General features: G+C 41.1%; 1 long non-coding RNA gene across 1 annotated transcript; it reads right to left on the bottom strand.

Annotated features, from left to right (window-relative positions):
- Positions 1-2,245: 2,245 nt before the first annotated feature.
- Positions 2,246-13,950, bottom strand: LOC121720309. Its single transcript, XR_006034500.1, has 3 exons — positions 13,261-13,950; positions 2,737-2,907; positions 2,246-2,446 (listed from the first exon to the last, which is right to left on the bottom strand). It is a non-coding gene; the product is annotated as an uncharacterized LOC121720309 (long non-coding RNA).
- Between the last annotated feature and the right edge of the window lie 14 nt (positions 13,951-13,964).

The raw sequence follows: 13,964 nt of genomic DNA, 5'->3' as shown, positions 1-13,964 counted from the left end.
GCTTTCTGCTTGGCTCTGGGTGAGTGGCAGTAGCCCTGTCCAACGGAACGGATTGCTGTGACCGTGGCAGGCCGGGAGCAGGCCTCTTGCACAATATTGATTGGCTTGTCTTTGTGGAGACAGATGAATGCATTAGTACCCAGCCCGCCCTGCCACTGGAAATATATTAACTTCGTGTATTAGGCACCCTGTCTCGTTGCTATGGCGACGCGCCGAGAGAGAGAGGGATTGGGGGAGGGAGGGCAAGCGAAGAGGGGAGGGGCGGGGGGTGAGGGGGTTGCTGGTGGGGGTTGAGGGGGAGGGGTAGAGGATCCGGGATGCAACGAGGCTGTGGGCTTGATTGGTAGTCTCGCTCTCCCTTTAACACAGCCACACACACACACACACACACACACACACACAGGCAGACTCTCACAAGCCCACTTTCTCTCTGTCTCTAACCTTTTTTTATTATTATTATTGGTGTGCCTAATAGCTCTTTGTGTTTTGCATCTTTAATTACAATTTGACACCTCCTGTTCCCCATCATCCTGTTCATTTGAGTGCTTTTGTACTACCTTTCTCTTTTTGCTGGTTAACCCCCCCCTTCCTTTCTTCCCCCCTTCTCTCTCTCTCTCTCTCTCTCTCTCATTATGGGTTCCTCTCTTCCATTTTATTCTACATTTGTTGACCTGTTCAATCCTTTGTCTCGTGTACACACACAAATGCAAATGCACACAAACACAGGCACGCATGCACACACACACACACACACTCATTTTATGATCATTTTACCCCCGTTTAATTTTTTTCCTTTTTTCTCTCTCTTTCCTTTTCTCTCTCTCTCTTTCCTTTTCTCTCTTCTCACCACTCCTCTCCTCCCTCACTCCATCTCCTCCCTCACTCCATCTCCTCACTCTGCAGCAAAAGTGGTGCATTGGGGGAGAGGGAAGGATAGAGGGAGAAAGACAATAGAAAGCGCAGGTGGGAGGAAGACGGGAGGAAGGTGTGAGGCGAGGTGCTGTATTCCTCTCTGCGTCTCTCACCTGGTAGCCAAATGAGAAGAGGCGGAGGGGGGGAGGGGGGGGGGGTAAAGAAAGCTAGAATGTGGCCACACTTATACCTTTTCTTAAAATAGTTAAATATATAGATATATAGACTTTATTTCTGCATTGTTGCACTGTTGGACTTACTCATTTGCACTATCACCATGACCACTATCACCATTGCACTATCACCATGACACTCAGCACCTTACCTTAGCTTACTATGCACAGAGAATCACAGGCTCAGTCCCTGCCTCAGTTATTGCAAGCGCCTCTGATTGATTAATCACCACTATGTGGATACTGTTTTTAGAATTGATTTAGATTAAGTGTTAGTATAATTTGTATTTTAGTATATTTAGTATATTCTTTATCTTCTACTGTCCTTATTGCTTAGTTGTGTTTTTATATTATATACTTTAATTACTTTTCTGCTGTTAAAGAATGTGTATGTGTTGTCTGTATGCTGCTGAGACCTTGAATTTTCCCTGGGGATCAATAAAGTATCTATCTATCTATCTATCTATCTATCTATCTCTATCTAGAATGAGAGTGCACATGCGTGGTGGACACATGGTCCATGTATAATTCGCTCTTGTGGGTCGCAGGGTTAATGTATGCAATTTGTTGCAAAATGTTTACCACCCCCTCCACACACGCACGCAAGCACACTTACTCACTCACTCACACACACATACACACACACATATACTGTATGTACACATACATGCGCACACACACTCACACACAAACACACAAACACACACACACACACATCAATAACAAACACAGCCATGCATCAGAGGCTGCTGAGCATCAGCTCTTTTTCTTTGTTTGTTTGCAGTTGAAAATTAAGTGTGTGGCTTTTATTTTAGAGATGCCCTGCAACCGGGAAGGAATATTAACCATTCTCTCTCCAGGTTTTCCTCCACAGTGTTGTGTTAGTATTTAAAGTTAAAAAGTGAATCCTATTATATGGTGTATGCTAACTAAATTTTACAACATCAATTAGAACACTTGATGTTCAAACATCTTTACAAGACATTTACTGTAGTGACAAAAACAGGTTAAGTTTTTGGGTTTCCTGTGTTTTCTAAGTCGATTAAACTTTCCCCATCTTTGTTAATTTCCTTGAGTAGCTGGTGCTGTAGTCTGACGCGTGTGTTTAAATAAAGATGAAGTTAGTTACTTCTTTCTTCTTGATGAGTAGATTTATTAACAAAATTAAACAAACATAATACTGCAAAATAAACTGAAAGAGAGTCCTTTGTAGATTATAGTTCTTTGTTCCAAGTCATGGCAAGACGCGCCCCATTGACACGTTGACCCGGTGACACGGTCAATGACTGTTTCCGCGTACACCCGCTACACCGTCTGGCCTGCGTCACTGCACCACCTTAAATAGGTAATACTCCCGCATCCTATGGAGGGACACCCATGCAGTGGTGAATGCACACTAACACAATACAAATTCAGGATAATTAATTTAAATAATTATATAATTTCAACTTAAATTAATAACAATATATTTAGAACTCTTATAATAAACCAAATTAAATGAATGGCTCCTACACACCGGCCCCTAATTGTGTGTCTAAGCATCAATTATTAACAGAAATACTGCCGTTAATGTACTCTAAACATTTTATCATTTTGTATAATAAGCAAATATTTAAAGGTGAGTATACAGAAAGTACACTTATCTTTATACCTAATCATGCCATCCAGTCTTCATTCACTGAACTCTGAAGCTTCTAGAAGCAGGTGTAACAAAGGTAGTTTTCCCTCTACCACGTTCTCTGCGTTGTGTTGTGTAGAATGAGAGACGCCACAACCGACCTGGGGGGTATTCCATCAACCTCGCTAATGAAGGCGGCGCTTACTGTAACAGAAATAGCCTGGCTTGAACTAGCGTAGACTTTCACTTGGGGCTGAAGCCGTTCCATTAACTCAAGTTAGCAGCATCTTGGCCTCGTTTATTCAAGCAAGGTTTAGTTCAGCTTCATCTCTGCTCGTGCACGAGGTAGAAAAGTAGACCAAAACAGTAGATTGACGAAAAGACGATATATGTAAAATTAAGACAATACTAGATGATTTCTGTTCGATAGGCAAGCGCCATCTACAGGATTTTCATCGAAAGTCATCAAATTTAACATCGAGAGAAAGAAATAGATTGCCTACAAAAATTGGAGAAAAATTAAAGCATACATTTAAAACAACAATGCTAATGGTTTGAAATCCATTGCGAGTTTGATTGGCTTCACTCTTGAACACATAGACTATAGCCTACAGTCTATGCTTAAACAAAACGAGTGAATGAATAAATAGTATAAACTCAAAAATAACTTTGCCATATATTCAAAACTATCTATAGCCTACGTTCTTATATTAAAAGAGTTCACTCCAAATTATTGTCTAGGTGGTCATAAAATAAATTAGTATCAACATAATAGCCTATTGTCTCCCATAAGTCCCAAAGTGTTTGAAATAAAATTATCTGAAATGCAATGGCTTTCAATTCAATTTATGCCTAGTTTTTGATCTGTGTAGCACACAGTTGATTTGACATTCATGAACAATCGTCGACACATGAAGCAGTTTTAATTATTAGCTGCCTAGGCTACAAAATAATTATCCTTTGGCTTGCATCAGATATAATATAGCCCACTGGCAAAGCTGTCACTGAACAGCCTACCAAATGTGCATGACCCTTTATCAGCAGTATATATATTTCATATAACAGACATATATTTCATCAAAGATTATAACTAAAAATGCCATTATCAAGGTGATAAACAATGTAGCCTTAATACTTCGTATGGGAAGCGAACCTGCGAACACGCAAGAATGTAATTCTTTTCCTATACCGTCTCGCTGCACGTTACACCACCATCGAACGTAATTCCGGTGTGATATTGACCTATTGAAGTGTATTGAAACATGATACCGAGTGTGAACGTATGTCTCATAGCCCATCTCGGCTTGTCCCCTGCACTCCAAAATCTAGCGCTAGTTAGCCGATGCTACCAACAGCTTTTTCAATGGTGGTGCTTCGGCATCGGGCTAGCCATGCAGTAAATCACTGCTTTACACCATTTACGAGGCTCAATGTATCTCCACATTCCAGTTTCTTCCAGTAGCAGCAACTGGAATCCATGCATTTCCACTGAATTATTTTTGGAATCTGATCCCTTATCATACCTGTTCATTCTTACTCGTCGCTCGACTTATTGTGACTAATTCAAGATGGCTGGCTCATCATAGACTAGCTAACCACAAAGCTAGCTAATGCCATGACTATCAGTGGAAGACCGCTAACGTTAACATTAATGAGCTTGGAAACCACAACAAACTTATTCTGCCTAAATAAAGTAATTATTACTGTATTTATAACTAGTATATCTGTAGTTACAGTCCCTGCATTGTAAAATGTAAGTTAGACGTGCGAGGAGTCAACATTTAGACATACAGAAAAAGTATCAAACGTAGCTTGTGCAAAACGTAGCTTTTCTTTTACATGTGTGTGAAATCCAATGACGCCAAGTGTGCGTTTCAGACTGTCGTTCAGCCGCAGCATTAACGACTTACATAATGGATTTAGATCACTAATTTTTAGATGGCAGGCAGCAACTGATGATTGAAAATGGTTTGATGTAGCTTGATAGAAATAATTTTAAAAGTGCAGGTAAAGGGATAAGCAAGCTGACATTGTAATTATAAGGTAGCTTATAAGGCAATAGGGACTAATTATTACACACGCACACTCAAACATTTAGGAGTGACCTTTATCTTGTTTAATGATAATACAAATGATGATGATAGTAATAATGTCATTTTTTGTTTTTTGTAATTATTACTATAATAATAATAATAATAATAATATTGCTGGTAGTAATAGTTGTGGCTGTAGCAGCAACCATTTTATTTTTATGTTTATGTTATGTTTTATGTCATGTTGTTTTTTGTATATCTCACCTGGCTTGTTAACTTTATATTTTGACAGATGGCAAGTGGAGGACGAAGTCATGTATGGGAGCATTTCACAAAAGGCCCATCAGGTTCAGTCACGTGCAACGTTTGCAAAGCCTCTGAGAGCCAGGGATCTGGCAGCCTCAAATTTAAAAATACATCCAACTTGTGGGCACACCTTAAATCAAAACATAAAGACATCTACGAGAAGATGCAAAAAGAAGCACAGCCTCAAGTTCCAACCACATCACTCACACAGCCAACCCTTAAACAAGTGCTAGAAGAAAACCACAAAATGGACTCCAAATGATCCAAGAACCGAAGAAATGGACAAACTCCTGATGGAGATGATAGCCACTGACCTCCTGCCTTTTGCAGTTGTTGAGGGTTCAGAGTTTAAAAGGGTTATGGCCAGAGAAATTTTTCCGTACAAAGAAGATGGATGAGATTTACACAGGAGTCAAAGAATAAATAAAGAAACTGCTGTCAGTTGAAAATGCAGGAAACAGCATTTCCTTTACCACTGACTGTTGGTCAGGTTCAAATGAGGCACTCATGAGCTTGACTGCTCATTTCATTGACAAGAATTGGAAAAAGGTCCAACTTGTCTTGAATGTGAAATCCTTGTCACAGTCCCACACAGGACAGTACATTGGTTGTGCTCAGGGACAGTGGGGCAAATATGGTGAAAGGCATGCGCCTTGTTGAGATGCCAGACCTGAGCCGCAGTGCTCATATACTGCACCTAGTTGTAAATGATGGCCTCAGTTCCCAGAGAGTGGTGGTGGACATTCTGGCAAAGCTCAAACAATTGCAACAAACTTAAACCACTCTGTTACGGCACAGCAACGCCTATCTAAAATTCAGGAGGTGTCCCACAGCATTCGATCTTACAGGCAGTACAGACAAGGTGGAACTCTACACTTCACGAAGTTTAGCGTTTGCAGCCATCTTGAATTTAGTCACGATCATGATCGAGCGACGAGTAAGAATGAACAGGTATGATAAGGGATCAGATTCCAAAAATAATTCCATGGAAATGCAAGGATTCCAGTTGCTGCTACTGGAAGAAACTGGAATCCATGCATTTCCACTGAATTCTTTTTGGAAATTCAAGATGGCTGCAAACGCTAAACTTCGTGAAGATACTGTCTGCATAAATCGTCTTGTAAGTAAACTACCAGTGCTTTTTCAAAGTTCTCAATGCTTGGTCCTCGGAAGTCTACTAATGAAGTGTGGAGATACATTGAGCCTCGTAAATGGTGTAAAACAGTGATTTATTTGCATGGCTAGCCCGATACCGAAGCACCACCATTGAAAAAGCTGTTGGTAGCATCTGCTAACTAGCGCCAGATTTTGGAGTGCAGGGGACAAGCCGAGATGGGCTATGAGACAAACGTTCACACTCGGTATCATGTTTCAACACACATTAGGTCAATATCACACCGGAATTCTCCTTTAAGTTTCTATTTTTATACATTTTATTTATCAGAACTTTAATATATTTTGATGTTCCTCTGTTCCACTGTGACAATATTATTTAAAAATAAACAAGTTTGTTTTTAAAATGCATTATCATATTATTTTAGTCAATACTCATAAATAACTACAAATAACTACATAATGTAATGTTAGGGAAATCTGTTAATGTTTTGTTGCGCGTTTCTGAAAAAATATATATATATATCGTCATATCGGATTTTTAAATGAACAAATATTTGTATCGGTATCGGCCTTCAAAATCCTTTATCGGTTGGGCTCTAGACCTTACAGGTTGCAGGGTTGCCATTAACAATCCAATACTTTTGTCGAAGTGTTGAGAGGATGTGATTTCTGCCGGCATGCCCAAGATTTTCATGTATGTGACGAAGCAGTAGAGTGCAGATGTGATCTTTTGGCAGAATCATTGGTTGCTTGGCCTCATCAGGCATTGCTGACTTACTCAATCTTCCCCCTACTCGCAGGACTCCTTCATCAAGCACTGGATCAAGCTTGTAGATGTTGCTCTTTCTGTTTAAAGCTTTTCCAATTGAAGATGCTTTCTGTAGCTGTGTCACCTCATCTGAATATCTCTGTTGTTGGCAAAACACAATGATGGCCTTTTCTGCCTTTGACAGATCTTTCAGACTTATGGAGCATCTTCCCAGTGTTTTCTCAAAAGCTTGCCTTTGATCACATAGCAGCTTGCTCTGGATTCTTGTTTGAGATTTTGTTTCCAGACTGGCGATAATGTCTTTTCTTTTTGTTCTGAGTGACTGAAGAATAATGTCTTTAATTTTCAGATCATCTTGATTGAACTGACGGTCCCGTGGGAAGACGGGTGCGGGGAGACCACCAAGTATCAGGACCTCGTTGAACAGTGCAGGGCCAAAGGGTGGCAGACCTGGCTATTCCCGGTTGAGGTCGGGTGTAGGGGTTTCCCGGCGCAGTCTGTGTGGAAGACACTCACAGCTCTGGGTATAGCAGGAAGGGAGAGGAAGGCAGCTGTCCGTAGGTTGGGTGAGGCAGCAGAAAGAGCGTCTTGCTGGCTCTGGAGTAGAAGGGAGGAGTTGAGCTGGGGGCCAGGAGGAGATGGGCAGTGACTGGCCACCACTGCCGCCAACTGGAGGGTGTTGTGGTTCAGGGTCGAAACACCCCGTTAAAGTTGGACACCACCTGACGACATCTTCTCCTGGCTGAAAGCTACAGTCACCCACTACAGTCAGTGACTGAGTTAGACAGCATCAGCATAGATGTATCCAATAGTAGTAGTAGTTCAAATACCATCCTACTGCTCTCTGTAACTTTTGCCAACTAGAGAAGTGTTCCAGCAGCTGATTTGTTGGATTTTCTCTTTCTTTTTCTTTTGTGACAACACTGAACACGGCTGTGCTCCTTTTCACCTCTGGATCATCTTGAGGGAGTCCATGGAGCTTTGAGGCCATTCCTCTTCTGTCCTCCACAGAAACTCTGGTCCCTGGATCCATTCTTTGCACTTCACCAGTGTGTTTGCACTCATGCCTCTTGACGCCATGTCGGCTGGATTTAGTTTGGTTCCTATATATCTCCACTGGTATACGTCTGTGTTGTCTCTTATGATAGAAATCCTGTTCGCCACAAAAGTGTGAAATCTTGTTTGCTCATTTGCTATGTATTTTAAAACAGACTGACTATCAGTCCAAAAGGTTGACTGACAGAGGTTGAAGTCTTACCTCCTTTCTCAGCATCTTGTCCACTTTAACTGCCAGCACCGCAGCTGCCAGTTCCATGCGAGGGATGGTCATCTGTTTCAAAGGAGTCACTCTTGCTTTACTAAGCATGAAAGAAACATGTATGACATGATTGTCTGCAGTCATTCTGAGGTAACTCACTGTGCCGTATCTATGATCACTGGCATCGGAAAAGTGATGTAACTCGGCCTGTTTGACTGGCCCAGATCCAGAGGGTTTCACGCACCTCAAAGTTTTCCAGCACACATAAATCATCAATCCATCTTCTCCATTTGTCAGATGCATCTTGAGGTATCCTGCTGTCCCAGTCATGTTTGCTCCTGCAGAGCTCCTGTAACAGCAACTTTGCAGATAAAGTGAGGGGGCATAAGAATCCTAGTGGATCATAGATCGAGCTCACAATGGATAACATGTTTCTTCGTGTGTGAGGCTTCTCTTTCACAATGATGTTAAACTTGAACAGGTCATCCTCAACACTCCATTACAAACCAAGTGTTCTTTCCACTGGCAATTTGTCTCTGTCTAGGTCCAGTTCCCTGACCTCACGGGCTCTGTCCTCCTTTGGAATATGCATAAGGACAGTTCGGCTGTTGCTCATCAATTTGGTCAAACGAAATCCTCCTTTTCGACAGAGAGATGTAAGTTCCTTGACCAGCTGCACTGCTTCCTGTTCTGATGAGAAGGACTTCAGACAGTCATCAACATAGAAGTTATTCTCAACTGTGCTTATTATGCTTGGATGGAACATGTTCTTGCTGTCTTTAGCTGTCTGTCTAAGTGCGAAGTTTGCACAACTTGGAGGCGAAACTGCTCCAAAGAGGTGCACCGACATGGGATGCTCAACTGGAGGCCTATTAATGTCGCCATTAGGCCACCAAAGAAATCTCAAGTAGTCAACGTCATTCATTGACACTTTGACCCAGGGGTGGGCAAACTGCGGCCCGCGGGCCGGATCCGGCACGCCAAGCACTTTCATCCGGCCCGATGAGCATTTCATGTGGTTATCAGGCTGCTCGCTATTTTTTTCCTGCGATAGAGACGACCTTGGTTAGCTTTACTGCAAACTGCTTTTCACTCTCCTTAGAGAACGTTTACAATGTCAAAACATCATGTTAAATAGAGATAACATCATGTAAAACTAAGTAAACTCTTAGTTATCTCCTTTGCAGCAGATCTAACGTGAACATTATGCGATCCATTTAATTGGGAACATGTCTGCACTTACGAGAGGGAGAGAGAGCCGCAGGTTCCAGCTGGCTTGTCATTGTTGATAATTGATATCTCCTTCTTATAAGAAACTTTTAAAAGGAAATCATGAAGGCAACAGTAGTTCCCACTACTGCATTTAAAAACTGTGAGAGGGCCCAGCCGTAGGTACAGCACTAGCCATAGCGGAGCAGGCAGAAGATCATTGAGAAATAAACGTGAATTAAAGCGACTGTCTTAAAGCGACAGTGCACAATTTATACATTTGTTAAACAGCATATAATTAGCAGTATTTTTAAGCAATTAATATTTTAAAATAAATACTTGTCATACTAAATTATAGGCTAATATATGTATTTTTTATGTGCGTGTCGTGGGGGGGGGGGTTGTTGTGCGGCCCACCGGCCAATTTTCAAAACCCAATGTGGCCCTTGAGCCAAAAAGTTTGCCCACCCCTGCTTTGACCTGATGGAACATTGTCTGAATATCAGTCATCACTGCAACAGGCTCCTGACGGAATCGGGTAAGAACACCAAAGAGAGAGCTTGTTAAGTCTGGACCTTGCAAAAGTTCAGAATTTAAAGATGTACCTCGGTATGTTGCACCACAGTCGAAGACCACCCTTATGGTACCTTTCTTGGGGTGGTATACACCGTGATGTGGAATGTACCAGACTTTACCATCACACCTTTTCAATTCATCCTGTGGTACCACTTCTGCATGCCCTTTATTGATGACTTCTGTGAGGAATTCTGTAAATTCAGCTTTGAATTGTTCGTTCTTTTGGAATTTCTTCTTAAGACTAGACAATCGCTGCTCTGCCACCTGGTGGTTATTTGGCATAACGACCTCTTTTCTCCTGAACGGTAAGTCCAAAGTGTAATGGCCATTTAGCAGAGTGACTGAGTCTTCTGCTATTGTCATGAATTTCTTGTCTTCCTGAGACATTTCAACTTTGTCTTGGATTTCATTGCTGTCATGACAGAAGAGCTGTTACTCCAGCAATACAAAGTTTCCAATGGATGTTATATTTACAGTCACGTCAGTATACCTGGTCTTGCCATTTCCATTCATAGGGCCATTGACAGTCCATCCTAATATGGTCTTTACTGCATATGGTCCATTTCCTTTGCTGTTGACCACTTCCCATGGTTCTAAAGCCTTTGGAACATTGCTGCCAATCAACAATTCTACGTCAGCTTTAATTTTGGGAATGTTCACTTCTCTAAGGTAAGTAAATCTAGATAGGTCGTCATTAGTTGGAATGCTACTTGTGTCTACATGCATGCTTCTTGGAGTGTAAACCTCGGGCAATGCAATAAAGGTGTTTTGATTTATAGCAGAGACCTCCAAGCCTGTGATTATATCTGAGCTCACTGACTTTTCCTGGGACATGGTTCGGAGCAAGATGTTGGTTTTTCTCCCTATTATGTTCAGCTTGTCTATGAGGTTCTTTGTGCAGAAGGTTGCAGAACTCCCAGAATCAAGAAAAGCGTATGTGTGCATCACCTTGCTTCCTTTGGAGTGTTTCACCTTCACTGGCACAATGGAAAGCATGCACTCACTGCTGTTGTGTTTGTCACCGGCCCCAGAAGGCTCACCACCCCTGAGTGACACCTGCACACTACTAATAGGGGCTTTTACTGACGACTGTTCTGCCTTAATATGTAGTACACTCGGGTGACTTTTCTTGCATATTGAGCAACTTAGACGCCCTGTGCAATCTTTGCTCACATGCCCAGCTTTCACTAAACATCCGAAACGGATTCCATTCTGTTTTAGAAATGTGATTTTTTTTCCTTGTGTACCTTTTTCTCAAGTTCAGGGCATGATTTCAGTTCATGATCCTTGTTGCAGAACAGACATGAGCTATCTGGGTTTCTAGGTTCCTGGTGTGGTTTCTCATTCAAATTTGTGGCAAAAGTTCCTTTTGGCTTGGGTTTTAACATGAACTTGGGCTTTACCCTAACAGACCTTGTCTTGTATGTTGCCATATATTGGGTCTGACATGACACTGGCTTGTCTCTCAATGAAAGAAACTAGACTGACCATTCTCACTCTACCAGTGCGTTGCAGCTCACAAGCCTTTGCACGCAACTTTTCTCTGAGCTTGTACGGGAGCTTTAGAACAATGTTCTTCATATTAGAAATGGTATCCAGTTCTTCCAGGTACACCAATTCTTCCATGGCATTACAACAAGTTCTAAGAAACAATGCAAAGTCACGTAAAGCTTTTGAGTCTTCAGATTTTATAGATGGCCAGCCAAGAGCTTTCTCCATGTAGGCACAAGAAATTCTGTATTCATTTCCAAAGTCTCTTAATAATGCTTTTGCTTTCTGATAAAATAAATAAAATAAACTTCCTTGTATCCTTGTATCCTTGTATCCTTGATAGCCTCTGTTTGGATTCATATGTTGACAGCTTCTCACTAGCTCCTGAGCTTGTCCTTTGGTATATTGAATGAGAAATTGTAAACGCAATCTTGATTGTCATCAGTTTTTCTCTCAATTGTGTGCTCAAAAGAATGAATGAAAGACTTGTACTGGAGAATGTCTCCATCAAAGGGTGAAAGAGTCCCTTGGGGTAAAGTAGAAAGAACCTGCTGTTTGACAAGAATGTTACTCAATTAATTCTGCCTCCTAAGAATGCGAGAAAGATTTGCAGACTCTTGATGTAGGTTTGGTAAAGGAGCAGACCTTGACCGTCTGTCTTGCTTGGTCACTGGCTTGACTGGTTTCTTGACCGCTTGTTTGAGCTGGGTAAGCTGAGCTTTGAGTAGCCTGCATGAAAGCATGGTATAGAGGCTCTGAATAATGCTGTTGGTCAAAGCCACTGATATAAGCAGAAGGCTGAGCATCATATCCCCTGTGCAAGTTGGAAAATTGTACCTGTGCACCCTGCTTAGGCCGTATGGTCCACTGAGTTCATCAAGTGATGGTTTCTCCCGTGCTCTATCACAATATTCATTCATTGCATCTGATTGTTCTTCCTCATAATTCCCAAATGGATCTACAGAATATTCGCCTTTTGGAGATAAGATAGATAGATGCTTTATTGATTCCCAGGGGAAATTCAAGAATAATAAAGATAATTGATTTTCGCTGTATTTGCTGCTATTTCAGTATCAATTTCTATCAATTTCTTTTCCTTTTCTAAGTTGCTTGCTCTTTTTCTAAAGCGTGCTTTTCTTGCAACTTAGCAGCCTTGGCATGTAGTGCTGCGCGCTCTGCCTCAGCTACAATGGGCGCTGAAGCTGTGGAAAGCTGGCTACCCTTGGAAGAGGTAATTGAAGCATTATCATCATCAGGTACGTTTGTATTTAATTCGGGAGAATAAATAGGGTCAGTTGCAAAAGTTGGGATCGTGCTGCAGGGTCAGGATTTTCAACCGCAGCAACCCACTTCGTCACGTTTAAAAGAAAAGTATTAATTTGCTTCACTTTAGGCTCATACCAATTCTTTACGTCCGATTACCGTTCCTCTTCACTCAAAGTTTCGATGTAAAAAGCATGAAGACTTTTGAATTCAATAAACATTTCCTTGAATTTCATAGTGTTCTGTTTTACTTCATCAACAAATTCTTTATCAGCCATCAAAGACATAACAATGTTCATTCGTCGCGTTAAATGCAACATTTTACCAGTTCTTGAAGCCCGCATTTGCGCTCTCTCTTCATCTAACTTCTTTCAGAGGCCCGACGTTTTCTTTTACAGTCTGTGTCGGCTTTTTCAACAAATTACTCAATTGTCCATGCATTCAAAATAAACTTTGTAAAATGTAGTTAATTTCCATTCCAGTTATATTAATAAAAGTCCACATTATTTTCCATTAGTTGAATTTAAAGCTCATACCTCTGCCGAGACGCCTTTGTTTGCTGCGTCCTGCGCCAAGCGTCGGCCTTCTCGGGTTCATTCAATAGTCCACAAAGTAATCCATTAGGAAATAATCCATTGTAAAATCCATAGCGTAGTCAATTGACTTATTGTAGTGATAAAAACAGGTTAAGTTTTTGGGTTTCCTGTGTTTTCTAAGTCCATTAAACTTTCCCCATCTTTGTTCACTTCCTTGAGTAGCTGGTGCTGTAGTCTGACGCATGTGTTTAAATGAAGATGAAGTTAGTTATTTCTTTCCTCTTGATGAGTGGATTTATTAACAAAATTAAACAAACATAATACTGCAAAATAAACTTAAAGAGAGTCCTTTGTAGATTATAGTTCTTTATTCCAAGTCATGGCAAGACGCGCCCCATTGACACGTTGACCCGGTGACACGGTCAATGACTGTTTCCGCGTACACCCGCTACACTGTCTGGCCTGCATCACTGCACCACCTTAAATAGGTAATACTCCCGCATCCTATGGAGGGACACCCATGCAGTGGTGAATGCACACTAACAAATTCAGGATAATTAATTTAAATAATTATATAATTTCAACTTAAATTAATAACAATATATTTAGAACTCTTATAATAAACCAAACTAAATGAATGGCTCCTACATTTACAGTAATATAATAATTTTGCCTTGTGTTATTGTCTATATTTTCTTGACCTG

Source organism: Alosa sapidissima, chromosome 10 (assembly GCF_018492685.1).
Source record: "Alosa sapidissima isolate fAloSap1 chromosome 10, fAloSap1.pri, whole genome shotgun sequence".
In the NCBI taxonomy this organism is placed as follows: domain Eukaryota; kingdom Metazoa; phylum Chordata; class Actinopteri; order Clupeiformes; family Clupeidae; genus Alosa; species Alosa sapidissima.
This window is presented reverse-complemented; position numbering and strand designations above follow the sequence as displayed.